This window comes from Lissotriton helveticus, chromosome 3_1, assembly GCF_964261635.1.
Source record: "Lissotriton helveticus chromosome 3_1, aLisHel1.1, whole genome shotgun sequence".
Classification (NCBI taxonomy): domain Eukaryota; kingdom Metazoa; phylum Chordata; class Amphibia; order Caudata; family Salamandridae; genus Lissotriton; species Lissotriton helveticus.
The window spans coordinates 1,467,182,265-1,467,196,387 of NC_136061.1; the positions used below are offsets into that span (position 1 = coordinate 1,467,182,265).

At 40.2% G+C, this 14,123-nt stretch overlaps 1 protein-coding gene across 1 annotated transcript in view; it reads left to right on the plus strand.

Annotated features, from left to right (window-relative positions):
• The window catches only part of LOC144824267 (contactin-associated protein-like 5), a 1,441,011-nt gene that overhangs the window by 683,067 nt on the left and 743,821 nt on the right, over positions 1 to 14,123 (plus strand). The window lies entirely within an intron of this gene.

Consider the following 14,123-nt stretch of genomic DNA (forward strand, 5'->3'; position numbering starts at 1 on the left):
GTCACATCTCACACATGCATAGTTTACACGTGAGTCATAAAAGTGAGAAAAAGTTAGTCAACTCACAGGGGCGGTGCGTCCATTAGTTGCCACACAAGCCGCCCGGGCCCACAGCTCCCTCGGTGTCTCTGAACTTAAGGAAACTCTCAGTTTACTTAAGTGCAGAGACGCCGAGGGAGAACTGACAGCCATGTCAGTCAGCATGACTTAGGATCGCCCACTCCCTTCAGAGTCTGAAGGGGGTGGGCGGTCCTGCGTCATGTTGACTGACATGGTTGTCAAACAGGGGCAGCAGGCAGCGCCACAAGTGCTCATGAGTGGGGACGGAGGGCGAATTTTTGTGCCGTGCCCACTTATGTGCACTAGTGTCTGCTAAGGCTAGCGCATGCCCATTAGGAGAGCGAGGGTTGCGCAAAAAGGCTCAAACCTCGGTCTCCTAATGGGCAGGCGGGCGTTGAGTAACTGTGCCCTGAGTCAATCCTGGCGCTGCTGGCAGCGCCAGGATTGGTTGAGAGGTTTTGTAACTTGCCAGCAGTGATGCGGCTGTTCCGTTCCTGTAGGCGCTAACGGGCCCGAGGCGGCGTGGACCTGGTCAGGTAGGATTTTTAAATTTATTTTAAAACTCCCCCCCGCCTCCACCCTTGCGCGACAATCCTCCCCTACGAGCCGCACCTGATTCACACATAAAATGAAATCATTAAGTTTCTTTTCAACAATTTGTTTGACTTTGCTGGACTTAGGCTAAGGCCCTCATTAGGAATGACCAGGTGTTTGAGCCAATATTCATTAGACCTACTAACATTTGACTCTGCTAGGTCAGAATTTGTGGGTCCCCACTTAGGAGTGTGTCCCCGAATTGAGGAATAACATACATATTTTGGTACTAAACACACCAAAATCCTCATGTTGCGATAATTATCAGGCATTTTTTACTCAAACATTTTGGCTGGTTTGACCTGCTGAAATGTATCTGAGGAAAACTTCTGGAGTGTGGCGTGAGCCACCAAATTCCTAATTGTGAGTAAGGTTACCTACTGTATGTATCACAAGTAGGTGTGACACTCCTATTGAGCGCCCAAGTAGGGTATTTAAATGTGGATGGGAGGTGAGTTCCAAAGGTCATTATTTTGAACAAAGGGCACAAAAGAGGAGTTTCAGATGAGTAGCCAAGAACATCTAATGCAAGTTTTGTGAATATAAATTAAGGGTATACATACCAGTTTTGAGGGCACTTGCTACACTTGAGGAAAACAAAACTTCCATTTAAACAAAACAAGTGTAAATAGGGTAAACTGTGAGATACATTGCTTCCGTTTCAAACAGATATAAACTACTAAAAGTAAATCAATGTCATTTTTTCCTCAACACTAGTTCCAAGCAAATTTACCAAAATAATCACAAATTAGATTTCTTTGTGAGTACCCCACTTTTCCAAGTGTATACTTCAACTGTGTTTAAGTTACACATGCATAGCTTTTGTGTAGGAGTAAAATCATGATAAATAAAAGTATTGTCTGTTTCTGGTTTAAGTTCCAAAGCTCCTGCTGCTCATTTATTATCCTTTTTTGAGTGGTTCTCTTCTATTTATTGGGTGTCCTGGACCCCCGGGACAGCTGCATTTTATCTAAAGTTGGAGGCTTCTTTTAGAGGAGCAACAAGGTCCACAGAGCCCCTGCTGGTTCACCAGCCAGCACCCATAGTGTCTGCCAGTAGGAGCCAGCCATTTGATTTCCCACTGGTGCCGCGGTTGCCACCCAGGACACCCACAACATAGAAATCGAGGGGGATAATGGAGGGAGCCCCAAGGCCTCTATAGCACTGTCGACTCCAGAATAAGCTCCCTTCCTTTTTTTTTTTTTTTTTTTTTATCCTCATCTGCCCGACACACGTCCCTTAGATGCAACGAAAGTCACCCGACCGGCTCACTGCCATTGGGAGCGATGCCCTGAGAATTGAGCCGCTACACGTCTAGGCAGAAATTTTTATGAGTTGGTGGGAACAACCATGCATCTTGTGACGATATCTCAAGGCAGCTTCGTGCCAATAAATCCAGTATGTAGCTATCGAGATCTGGGCGGACCACCATACTGTACCATTAGATAGGTGGGCTTAATCATCGGATATTTGGGAAAAAAAAAAAAACAAGAAGAAAAAAAAAACAAAAAAAAAATGAAAAAACCTCACTTCCACTCTGTCAGGAATTTCCAAAATGTGAGGTTCTGAACTCTACATGATCTTTTCATGTCTACCTTGGAGGTTTCATAAAGTGAGGTTAGCCATGCTGAGTGAGAGGGAATGGTGGTGTCCACCCAGTGCATGCATATCTGCCGTCTTGCCAACAGGATGGCATAGAATATAAAGGACCGTATTGCCCCAATGATGTTCTGGTCGAGACCAAGAATAACAAATGGTAAAGTTAAGGGAATGTTGATCTTAGTAATTGAATCCAAAGTTGCTTTGATCTCCATCCAGAAAGTAGATATGTGGGGGCAGTCCCAGAACATGTGTATATCGGAGGCTGCTAGCAGTTGGCATTTGTTACAGCATTTCCCCTCTTGATATTTGGATAAACGTAAAGGGGTGAGATAGGCCCGATGTAAAGTGAACAGGTGATTTCGTCTAAGCCAAGCGGGTTTAACCAATTTATACAAAAGGGAAAAGGATTCTGTCCACCGGTCCTCGTCTAGTGTCACAATTTCTCTACCCCATAGCTCCGTTGGGAGATGAAAGTCCCCATCTATCTCTTCCAGTATGGACCAATACCAAAGAGCCACCTCTTTGCCCCCTGTCTGTTTTTCGACTCGCTGTTGTTCTAGGGGACTAATTCTCCCGGTATTAGAGTCTTTTCTGATTAATTCTGTGGCCCAGCTACTAATTTGTGTGTACTTAAATCTTGACAATGTCGGCCCTACTTTCTCCCTAAGGACATCCCACCGTATCAAGATACCTTCATATAACAGTTCACCCCATCTAGAAAGCCCAGCAGTAATTAGGGGGGTAGCCAGAGAATCTTACAGGCACAATGGGAGCCCAGGAGAATCCCAAATTTGAGCGTAATTAGAATAGTACGCCAACCCCACTCTACGTTTGATTTGTACCCATGACTTAAGTTGTGTTAGTAGAGTCTTCAGCCTCACCTTCTTGAAGAATTTTCGATCTCCAAACTTAAATAAAAACCCATCTAATGGAAGGTTTGCCCCTACCAGCATTGCCTTAAATAGCTTCCCATTTGAAGTAAGATCTGGTGACTTCAAGAGCATTCTTGAGTGGGAAAGCTGGAATGCCCAGGAATAGTACTGCAAGTCTGGGAGAGCCAGTCCACCTTTTTCCCTCCTCCTCCTCAGTTTTTTCCAAGCCAACCTTGTGGCTTTATAGCCCCATATGAAGGAATTGATTTCTTGTTGGCACTTAAGAAGTTGCTTTGAGTCAAATGCAAGGGGAATTGTGTTAAAAATAAAAGTCAGTTTCGGAAGGATAGACATCCTTACGATATTCACGTTCCCAAAAATTGATAATCTAAGACCCGCCCAAGATCTCAAAAGGGCCCTACATTCTCTAGCGATCAGGTCTAGGTTTGTTTTTGCTAAGGCTTCAATATCTTGTGTTATTTTAACTCCGAGGTACTGCATTGAACAGATTGGGGGCGCCATTCCAACCCCCGGATTGGCAATATTCCATGTCATTAGCTCAGTCTTATCGGCGTTGATATCATAGCCTGAAATACATCCGAATTCCTTGGCCCTTTCGACCACTATGGGAAAAGCATTTACTGGATCGCTGGTGTAGATTACTATATCATCGGCGTAAAGCCCTACTTTCTTTTCCCATCCGCCAAATTTAAATGAAGAAATTCTTGTGTCATCCCTAAAAGATTCTGCAAGTGGCTCAATGTATATATTAAAAAGTAAAGGGGACAGGGGACACCCCTGTCTTGTTCCCCTGGTAATCAAAAAGGGCTGGGTAGATACACCATTGACCATAATACTTGCACTAGGATTTGCATATAGGAGTCCAATTGATCTCCGAAAGTTTGGACCGAGTGCGAATTTCTTCATGGTCTCATCTAGGTATGACCAGTTTACTCGATCGAACGCTTTAGTAGCGTCGAGGGTCATAATGGCCAAAGGAAGAGAGAACGTAGAGGCTATATCCACTGCCCCAATTAGGTCATACGTAAGGTCCGAGAGTTGTCGACCCTTTATGAAGCCCTTTTGGTCTGTGTGGATTATTGAGCCAACCTCACGCCCTAACCTGTTTGCCAACACAGCTGCAAAGAGCTTATAGTCGCTGTTTAGGAGCGATATCGGCCTATATGAGCCGCACTTAGCTGGGTCTTTTCCGGGTTTCAGGATCAGGACAATAATCGCCTCGCCCCATGATTTAGGAGGGGTCATCCCGGTTATTAAGATGTCATTAAAAAGCCTTGTCAGCACCGGAACTATTTCGGGTGCTAGGACGCGTAGTAGTTCACCAGGGAGACCATCAGGGCCAGTTGCCTTACCCCTCTTCACCTTGTTAATGCTTTCCCTCACTTCTTCCTCTGAGATAGGGCTGTCAAGACGATCTCTTTGTTCAGAGCTAAGAATGGGTAGACTAATCTTCTCCAGCCATCTGGATTTTGATATCGGGTCCCCCAAGGTCTCTTCCTTATATATTTGCTGGAAAAACTCCCGAAATGCTTCTCCAATATCTTTGATGGACGATCTTTCAAGTGTCTCGCTCTCTACAGTTATATGTTTTATATGTTTTTTTGCCTGCTCGGATTTAATTTTCCAAGCAAGGACCTTGCCCGCGGACTCACCGTATTCAAAATTGGAGAGCTTACTTACTTCCCATCTCCGTGCGACCCTCTCCTGAAGGATACTATCTAGCTTCTCTTTTAAGTCTTTACGTTGTTCTTGTTCCATGTTGGTTCCATTTCCGGAACCAATACGTTGGTCCAATATTGCTATATCTCTTTCGATATTGGCGATCTTTGTCCTATATATTTTCCCTCGATAAGAGGCCCTTTTAGTTATGTAACCTCTCAAATAGGCCTTGTAGGACTCCCATACTATATTTAACTGAGTAGAGTTTATGTTGGTATCCATGAAAAATTTAGTTTCTTGGATGAGGAGGTCAGTTTCTTCATCCTCTAATAGAATTGTGCGATCAAATGACCATAAAGTCTGAGAGGATTGCTGAGCCAATTGTAAAGAGAAAAATATAGCGGAGTGATCTGATAAGTGTGAGGGCAAGTATGTTAAGTCCTTTAGGGGGTCTTTTAAAGAGTAACTGAAAAGAGCATAGTCGATTCTCGACTTGTGATTGTATTTATAGTTATGATATGATACGCCGAGAGTCTCACCAGCTCTCTACCTCCATGGATCCGCTAATCCGAGCGCTGACATAACATCCCCCAATACCTGCCTGGATTTCTTATAGGTTAATGCCCTTGAATTGGGGGATTTATCTAGTTTTGGGTTAAGTACCAAATTAAAGTCTCCCATCCAAATTATTGGACCTTGAGTTGTTAGTAGGTGGTTCTGAATTTTATTCAGATATGAGGGATCATCCTGATTGGGACCATAATAACCAACCAAGTTGTATGTATTGCCCTCTAGACTAACTTTAGCGTATAGCCACCTCCCACTAAAGTCCTCCTCATAGGCAAGAATCTGAGCTCTTATTTGCTTTTTGAAAATAATTAATATACCACGAATGTTCGCATTGTGGTTAGTGCAAATAAAACAGTCTACCCATCTGGTTTTGTTCAACATATCCCTCACTTCATGTTGAAGAAGATGTGTTTCTTGGATGACAATGACCTGCGCTGGAGAGTCCCTCAGATATTGCAATATTCTATATCTCCTGCTCTTAACACGCAGGCCATTGACATTCCAGGATAAAAATTTTATTCCCATCAGCTGATATCCATGCCCTTACCCCAGCTCATTAGAGAATTACATCTCCCAATGCGGATCGAACAGAGTATGCATGTATTTGATAGTAATTGTGGGTTTGAAACGGTGACTGGGCGGTGAGGATATTTTATAGTTTTGCCCCTTCCCCCCCCTCCCCTCCCTGGAAAACCCCCCCTTAGTTAATCTGGTCGTTGGTGCCAGATTTGTCTCTCTAAGAAGCTCCCCTTGCCCAGGTCTGTTACATATATAAAATATAGCCCGGCATACCTAGATAAATCCTTTTTTTTGTTTTTTTTATATTTTAGGGGAGGCCGCCATGTTATACTTATAGAGAGTGATAAAACTATGAGTGGGTAGTTGTCACATCGTTTTTCCAAATCGGAGTTGGTGCTCTAATAATTTTTCCTTTTTATTTGTTTATATATATATATATATATTCACTGAAAAAACCATAGGTTATAGACCATATATAGTTAGGAATTAGCATTTACAAAACCTTGAAAATTCACTGAAAAAACCATAGGTTATACACCATATATAGTTAGGAATTAGCATTTAAAAAACCTTATTTTACTCACACAAAACCATTGAAATTCCATATATAGTTAGTTGTACTAACTATATATCGCGCACCCGCAATCCACTGCTGATCATGTCACTTATTACATCATTCATGACATGGTCAGTGACATCACTGATGACATCACTGATGATATCTCAAATGACATCACTGATGACATCACTGATGACATCTCAAATGACATCACTGATGACATCACTGATGACATCTCAAATGACATCACTGATGACATCACTAATGACATCACTGATGACATCACTGATGACATCTCAAATGACATCTCAAATGACATCACTGATGACATCTCATTTGACATTACTGATCACATCACTGATGACATCATTCATGTGATATTATGATGAACCTCTTCAGACTCTTATATCACCTTAGATACACTCAGTATAAACATACACTCACAGACTGTCACTCATCCATGGAGTTACTCACACACCTAGTCAGTCATGCAAAGAATCAATCAGACCTCCATTTCCTCAACTATACAGTTATACACACCTTACTTATTCAAACATATACTAAAACATATTTACTCACTTATACAATCCTGGATACAAGTTCACAATGATCTATACAGCCACTCACACATTCACTGGCTCTTATGCACAGTTATTTATATATGTCAACTCTCACATGTACTGTATTTTACATATGTACTTACTTTGACATGTAGCACTGAGATATCCATTCACTCACCAATACACTCATGCACACAGTCAACCGCCCATACAGCTGTTTCCACATGCACTTTTGAACCCATACATCTAGTGAATCAACTGCTCACACATCTATGCACAGAGTCATACACCTCCCAGCCACCCACACACACACTCAGTCTCCCATACAAATACTTGGGCAACCAATCAATAACCCATATAGTTACTCATATAGCTACTGATCAACACATGCAGCAGTTTACAGAACAACAGACATAATGATGCCCAAATTAATACAGTTTAGTCACTAACCCATGCACTCAGTGAGACACATTTAATCACTCACTCATACAGTCAGTCATGCCCCTACTAAATCCTTCATCCAGACACTTATACATCCACTCATTCTTCAATATGTAAGACATATTTTAACTTTACAGAAAAATACAGTCACTGGATGTTGTCATCAGTGATGTCATCAGTGATGTCATTTGAGATGTCATCAGTGATGTCATCAGTGATGTCATCAGTGATGTCACTGACCATGTCATGAATGATGTAATATGTGACATGATCAGCAGTGGATTGCGGGTGCGCGATATATAGTTAGTACAACTAACTATATATGGAATTTCAATGGTTTTGTGTGAGTAAAATAAGGTTTTTTAAATGCTAATTCCTAACTATATATGGTGTATAACCTATGGTTTTTTCAGTGAATTTTCAAGGTTTTGTAAATGCTAATTCCTAACTATATATGGTCTATAACCTATGGTTTTTTCAGTGAATTTCATTGGTTTTTTAAAAGCTAATATCTATAGCTGTAAAATGTATTCTTCTTTAAATCCAAAAATATATTTTATATGTTTATTAATAATTTTTTTTAAATATTTTTTTTGTTTCGCTCCCGGTCCGCGAACCGGGAAGCTTCCCGTTAGCTCAATTTGATGCCGCGACCCGGTCCGCGAACCGGTAAGAAATCAACATAGTGACGGTATCGCGTTGCCGCGTAATGCGTCTTATGACGTACTGCGTTAGCGCACCCGGAAGTGCCCCGGGGCGCGGACCGAGGCGCGAAACGCAGCTCCCCGGAAGCGATCCGCGGCGCGTCGCGAAAGCGCGACGTATCGCGTTGGCGCGTAATGCATCTTGTGACGTACCGCGTTAGCGCACCCGGAAGTGTCCCGGGGCGCGGACCGAGGCGCGAAGCTCAGCGACCCGGAAGCTAACCGGGGCGCGTTCCGCAGCGCGTAACATGAGCGTGAGAGGTCATGTGACTTGTTAATAAAACTTTTCATTGGTTCATTTCACTTTTGGTTTCATAATGATGTAAGGCTAGGTCAGGTGACCTAAAAATAACACTTTTCATTGGTTGAGAAGTATTGTTTTTCCCAAATGATGAAAACCCCTCCTTCTTTCCTCACTCTGACTTTCATCATTGTGAGAGGAAGACCTTTACTACTATATGAGAAATGGCTTCATTGGTAGCTTCAGCTGGTGCACCCCCACCACCACCTCCACCTCCTCATGGGAAGAGAGGACCACCTCCCCAGGTCATTACCAACACTGAGGAGGAAGAGGAAGAAATGGATGAGGAGGGAGAAGAACCACAGTTCTTAGAAGAGGTGCCCCGGGTTTCCAGAAAGAAAGCCAGTTTCATCTGGCAGTTTTATTCGATCCCTCGTGGCCAAAAAAAAGTCAATGCGAGGTACGTCACCTGCCTCATATGCAAAGAACAATTATCCAGAGGGACGGACAAGAAATATAGTTACGGAAATCACACAATGCACAGGCACATGACAAGGAAGCATCCACTCAATTACAGCCGGGCGGAAATAAGGGATTTGCAGGACAATCCAAGATCAACTCCTGTGGCCAGACCAAGAATACCAATTTCATTAACACCAGAAGAGGTACGGGAAACTGTGCCAAATATACAAGAAAATTTTGGCCACATGATCCACACATGTATGCACTGTCGTGCGTTGTTAGCATGTGGCAACATGAGCATAAATGCTATAAACCTGGCGTATGAACACCATAATTGCCCTAACCGCCCCCAGTAATTTTTTTTTTGCTCCTGTTGAGCCCTTTTTAACGCCTGTTTTTTGTTGTTTCCCCCCCCCAAAAAAAACCCAAAAAAATATAAAATCGTTCAAAAAATACAAAAAAAACAAAAAATGTTCAAAAAATAAAAAAAAAATATAAAACAACAAAAATATTAAAAAAAAGTTCTTTTCAGAACTACCTTCCCTTTCAAAAAAAATTGCTAGAATGTTTAGCACTCTGGCAAGCTCTATTTCTTTTGGTTCGCTCCCCGGTTAGCTTCCCGGTACGCGGACCGGGAGCTAACCAAAAAAAATTAAAAAAAAAAAAAGAGTAAGTATAAGGAAAGTAAACAGAGAGTGATGTTAAAAGAAAGACAGCTATAGGGAGTAAAGAAGACATACTGTTTAATAGATCTATTTACCGAAGAAAAGACGGAAGAGGGTATAATTGTGAAAAACAAAATAGATAACGAAGTGAAAGAAAAAAAAAGAGAGTATAACATTAACAAAGAAGAGTTTCTTAGAGAATGTGAGTGAATGTTCAAAATAAGATTAAAACATGAGGAATAACAGAGAGAAAAATAGAAAACAGAAAACAAAAAATAACAGAAAAAGATTAATTGAAACAGCAAAGAAATGTAAGTAACATACAGCCATATCATCAACATAGGCAATAAAAGTTTTGCAGCTTTTATTGGCAGAAATGTGTCGCTAAAGCTGCTTTTGCGGCAGAAAACTGCCGCTAAAACCACTTTTGCACCAGTTTTCTGCCAATAAAAAGAGCAATAATTTTATTGGCTGTGTTCATAATATGCCCCTTAGTGTGCTTCAACTACACAGAGAAAGCATTATGAACAAGTAGTGATAGAGTGATCAGTCAAAGACACTAAGAGTAATAGAGACGGAGTGAGTGAACAAGAGTGAGGAACTATGAGAAGAGAGGGACTGAGAAAAAGAGTGGAAGGAGTTGAGTAAGTAGGTAATAGAGAAAGGAATGAGGGAAGTAGCAAAGGCAGGAAACTGAGGGTTAAAGAAATGAAGCAGTGGAACTAATAGTAGGTGAATGTGATAGAAATGTAACGAAAAGAGTACAAAGCATTTACCTTATAATTGTCGTTAAATTACTCACTTTTTGTTTTTATACTTTCAATCTGTGAAAGAGAGAACAAACATTTCAAAAATATTAAAACATGTATTTAAAAATTACAAAAGACAAGGGAAAAGATTGAAGGACAAACAGTTTTTCAACAACTTTGACACTTACAGAAGCTTCTGCTTCTCCAGGCCCCCTACACAGTCCTAAAGATATACATTTTAAACTAACAGTATCTTGATGCAGATGAAGTGAGGCCTATCTTAAAACATGGTGCATCTTTTGCATTGCTGTTGTCTCAGAAAAGTGTCGCAAGACACTAAAATTTTAAATAATTGCTTCAGGATGCCAATAAGATGTGTCCTATCCAGAGGTTTGTTTCAGGTGAGGCCTACTCAGGGTTGCAGATGAAATTTCGAGTTGTTGAAGAGAATAGAGGACATAATACATGTGAAGGTCTACCAATGAAGTGAGTCATGTCCACTGCACTCTTGAACAAAGTCCAAACCTCCTATGTTTCCCTGGACAGACCTAAACTTGATCTGCACAATGTGATTCGTAATGATAGGAAACACAGGTGATGTAATTGAAATACGTGCAATTTATTTTGCTCATTTCACAATCACATCACTTGTGTTTCCTTTGCTTAGGTATCTCATTGTGCAGATGTAGTCTATCATATGAAAGACTACGTAGAATATGAGCACTGCATGCAACAACTTTGACACTTACAGAAGCCTCACCTTCTCCATGCCTCCTACACAGTTCTACATATACATCATAAATGCAAACAGTACAGAATTAATTATACATGTTAAATGGTTTATTTTTGCTGTTCTCAGAATGTATCAAAATTCACTAAAAACAATGACTTGAAGGTATTCATCATATAACAGCGGGGAAAAAAAAACACAATCAAAATGATTGTGTTTAAAAAACCCATACAACATAAGAAATCAGAATTCAGAACTCCTTAAAGTTAACTTACTTTCCATGACGTCAAAGGATGTCCTATGAACAGCTTACACTCTTTTGTGCTGTTATTACTTTCAGCCCGCCACTTTCTGAAAGAAAATCTCCATCGTTTTTAAAAACATGTTACATGCAATAAATGACTTCTTGCTCTCTACCACAAGTTTCCACAAGGCCAAATCTTGTCAGACCCATTTATAACTCTTGGATTTCTTGTAAGCCAATCCCGTCATTTGGCATTTCCGCAACTTTCAGAATTAAAATGTTGAAGATCATTTTCACAATCCTGGAATAGTAATATCTTCCCCTTCTTGCTCAGTCATGTTCTACATTTCCTATGACACTGATACTGCTTACTATGAAGCAGACTTACACTAACTCTATGACTACTACAATTATTTAATTCTCTACATCACTTTCAATCACAAAGCAATGTAAAACAGTAGACAGCGTTGCAGACTTACATTCCCTCTACTTTATGTTATGATTGGCTGCTTCAATTAGCTTATAAAAAGAAATAGTTTTTCTGAACTCATTCAAATTGCACTTATTTCTCCATCACGTCCAGTCTTATGGTTAGAAGTTATGTCTCTGAACTACACTTATCCTCAAGGCCAAATTGTGTAGGAGCCATTAGAACTTCTTGAAATTCCACAGAGCACATCCCGAGATTATTTCCCTAAAATTTTGGTTTTAAAAACACCAGGTAAGAGTTTTTAAGGTCATACGGCAATTTTTTTTTGAAAATTAAAACAGAATCGTTGCAGAATGACCAGCCATTTCTAGACTTTAAATAAGCTGTGTAATGTCCTGATGTTATTGAAGGACCGTCATGATATATAATTGCTGCAGTTACAAAAGTCCTTCCTGATATTGACAACTGCGAAGCTACAAAATTTTTAATTAAAGTTGTCAATTTTGTTCCATCAGGCCTACATCGTTGGAACATTAAAATGACATACTGGCCATATGTTCGTATAAATAATGTGGACATCATTTCAGATTTACATTGGCTACACTCCATGTTGTGATCAGCTGCTTTTACTAGCTTATTAAAGGAGACTGATTTACTGTCTGGCAAAGTTAAATATATAAATCTTTCTGAGTCTACACTAGTAGTACTTGATACCATACAGTTCTCGCAGTCATGCTGCCATTGATAAGAAAGGCCAAACAGCTGATCTACATCTACACCTTCAGCATGCAATACATCAAGCATATACATTAAAAACTCCTGACAATCTTGCTGAATATTTTGAGAGAATTGTGTTTGGCCTGAACATCTGTCTAACAGATTTCGAATTTCAGACACACTTTCTATGTTTGTTCTATCAGTGCTACATTTCTCTAACACAGAATTTAACAAACTGCAAAATGTTTGATCAGAATTGACCACAATCTCTTCTTTTACATTTTCTAGAGAAAACAAAACATTAACCACTACATTAGCATAGCAGTTGACACCAGAACTGTTTTCAAACTGAAAACCAACAACATCTTCAACAGAATCCTTTTTGTTTCTGCTTGTAATTTTAGGTTCATTTACTTTTTGTCTTTTTGCTACAACCTCCCCAGTATTGGTCACATTTCTTCGTTTCCGGCCTACCACACGTTTCTCAAACAAAGGATACTGAGGCAAATGTGGCGCATACTCTCTTCTTAACCTATTGTATTCCTTAACACAATCTAGATCCGCACAAATGTTTGTGACATCACACTCAATCAAGTACAATCCCGATAAAGTTCTAACTCTTGACAATGCCACATATGCCATACCCTCCTTGAACACAGAACTGCCAATATTCACCAATGCACTGTCTACACTTAAACCTTGCGATTTATGGATTGTCACCGCATATGCCAAGCAAACAGGAAACTGCTTACGGCGAACATATAAGTCTTTTACAAGCAAAAATCTAGCAGAGCAACGACCAATTAGCTGTACTTCCTCAATGCCATCAAATTTAATTTTTAAAAATTCAATTCCATCTCTATTTCTGTATTTTACAAAATCAACAACATTACCCATTGATCCATTTACCAGACCTCTTTCAACATGTGAATTCCTTCTTAAAATTATACGGCAGTTCAAGCACACATTCAGAGTCTTTTCAAAACCTGCAGTTTTAGATATACTCTTCTCTAATGAATCCAATTTTGTTTTCAAATTCTCAGACAAAATAATTGTTGATCCCATATGCTCTACTCTGTCAATAGCTTCCAGTTTCACAATCTCTTGTTTTTCTAAATGCAACATTTTGTTGTTAAATTTGGCACATTCTGCAAGAGTTGGCATCAAACATAATCCAGATTTCTTCTCAGTAATTTTCTGAAAAATATTCTCAGGCACAACATCTTGTTCTGGATATAAATTTGACAGTAATCGTGCATGTAAAGCTTCTTTCCCATGCTCGGTCACTTTTCCAATTCTAACATCTTGTAGAATAGTCTTGTAAACTTCATCCTTCGCCTGACGCATATTTTCATGCAGTTCAGCATAATTGAAGTTTAACCATATATTGACGTTGCCAATGCTGCCTAGGCACTTCCTGGTATCTTCATGCGTGAGCATTTTTAACACAGGTTGCCCTTTCACTGGTGTCAGCTGCAGAAGATCTCCGAAAACAATGATGTGTTTGCCACCAAATAACACATCATACTCTGTTTTGAGAACTTCTTGCATTCTCAAATGCACAAAGGCAAGCATGACATTGGAAACCATGCTTACTTCGTCAATGATAAGAAGTTTCATTTTCCTCAAGATTCTTGAAACTTCAAAACAAGCATCTCCAGATAGCTTGTGATATTGTAATTTGTTGTCATGCTCCACTGGCAGCATCAGTAAACGATGTAAAG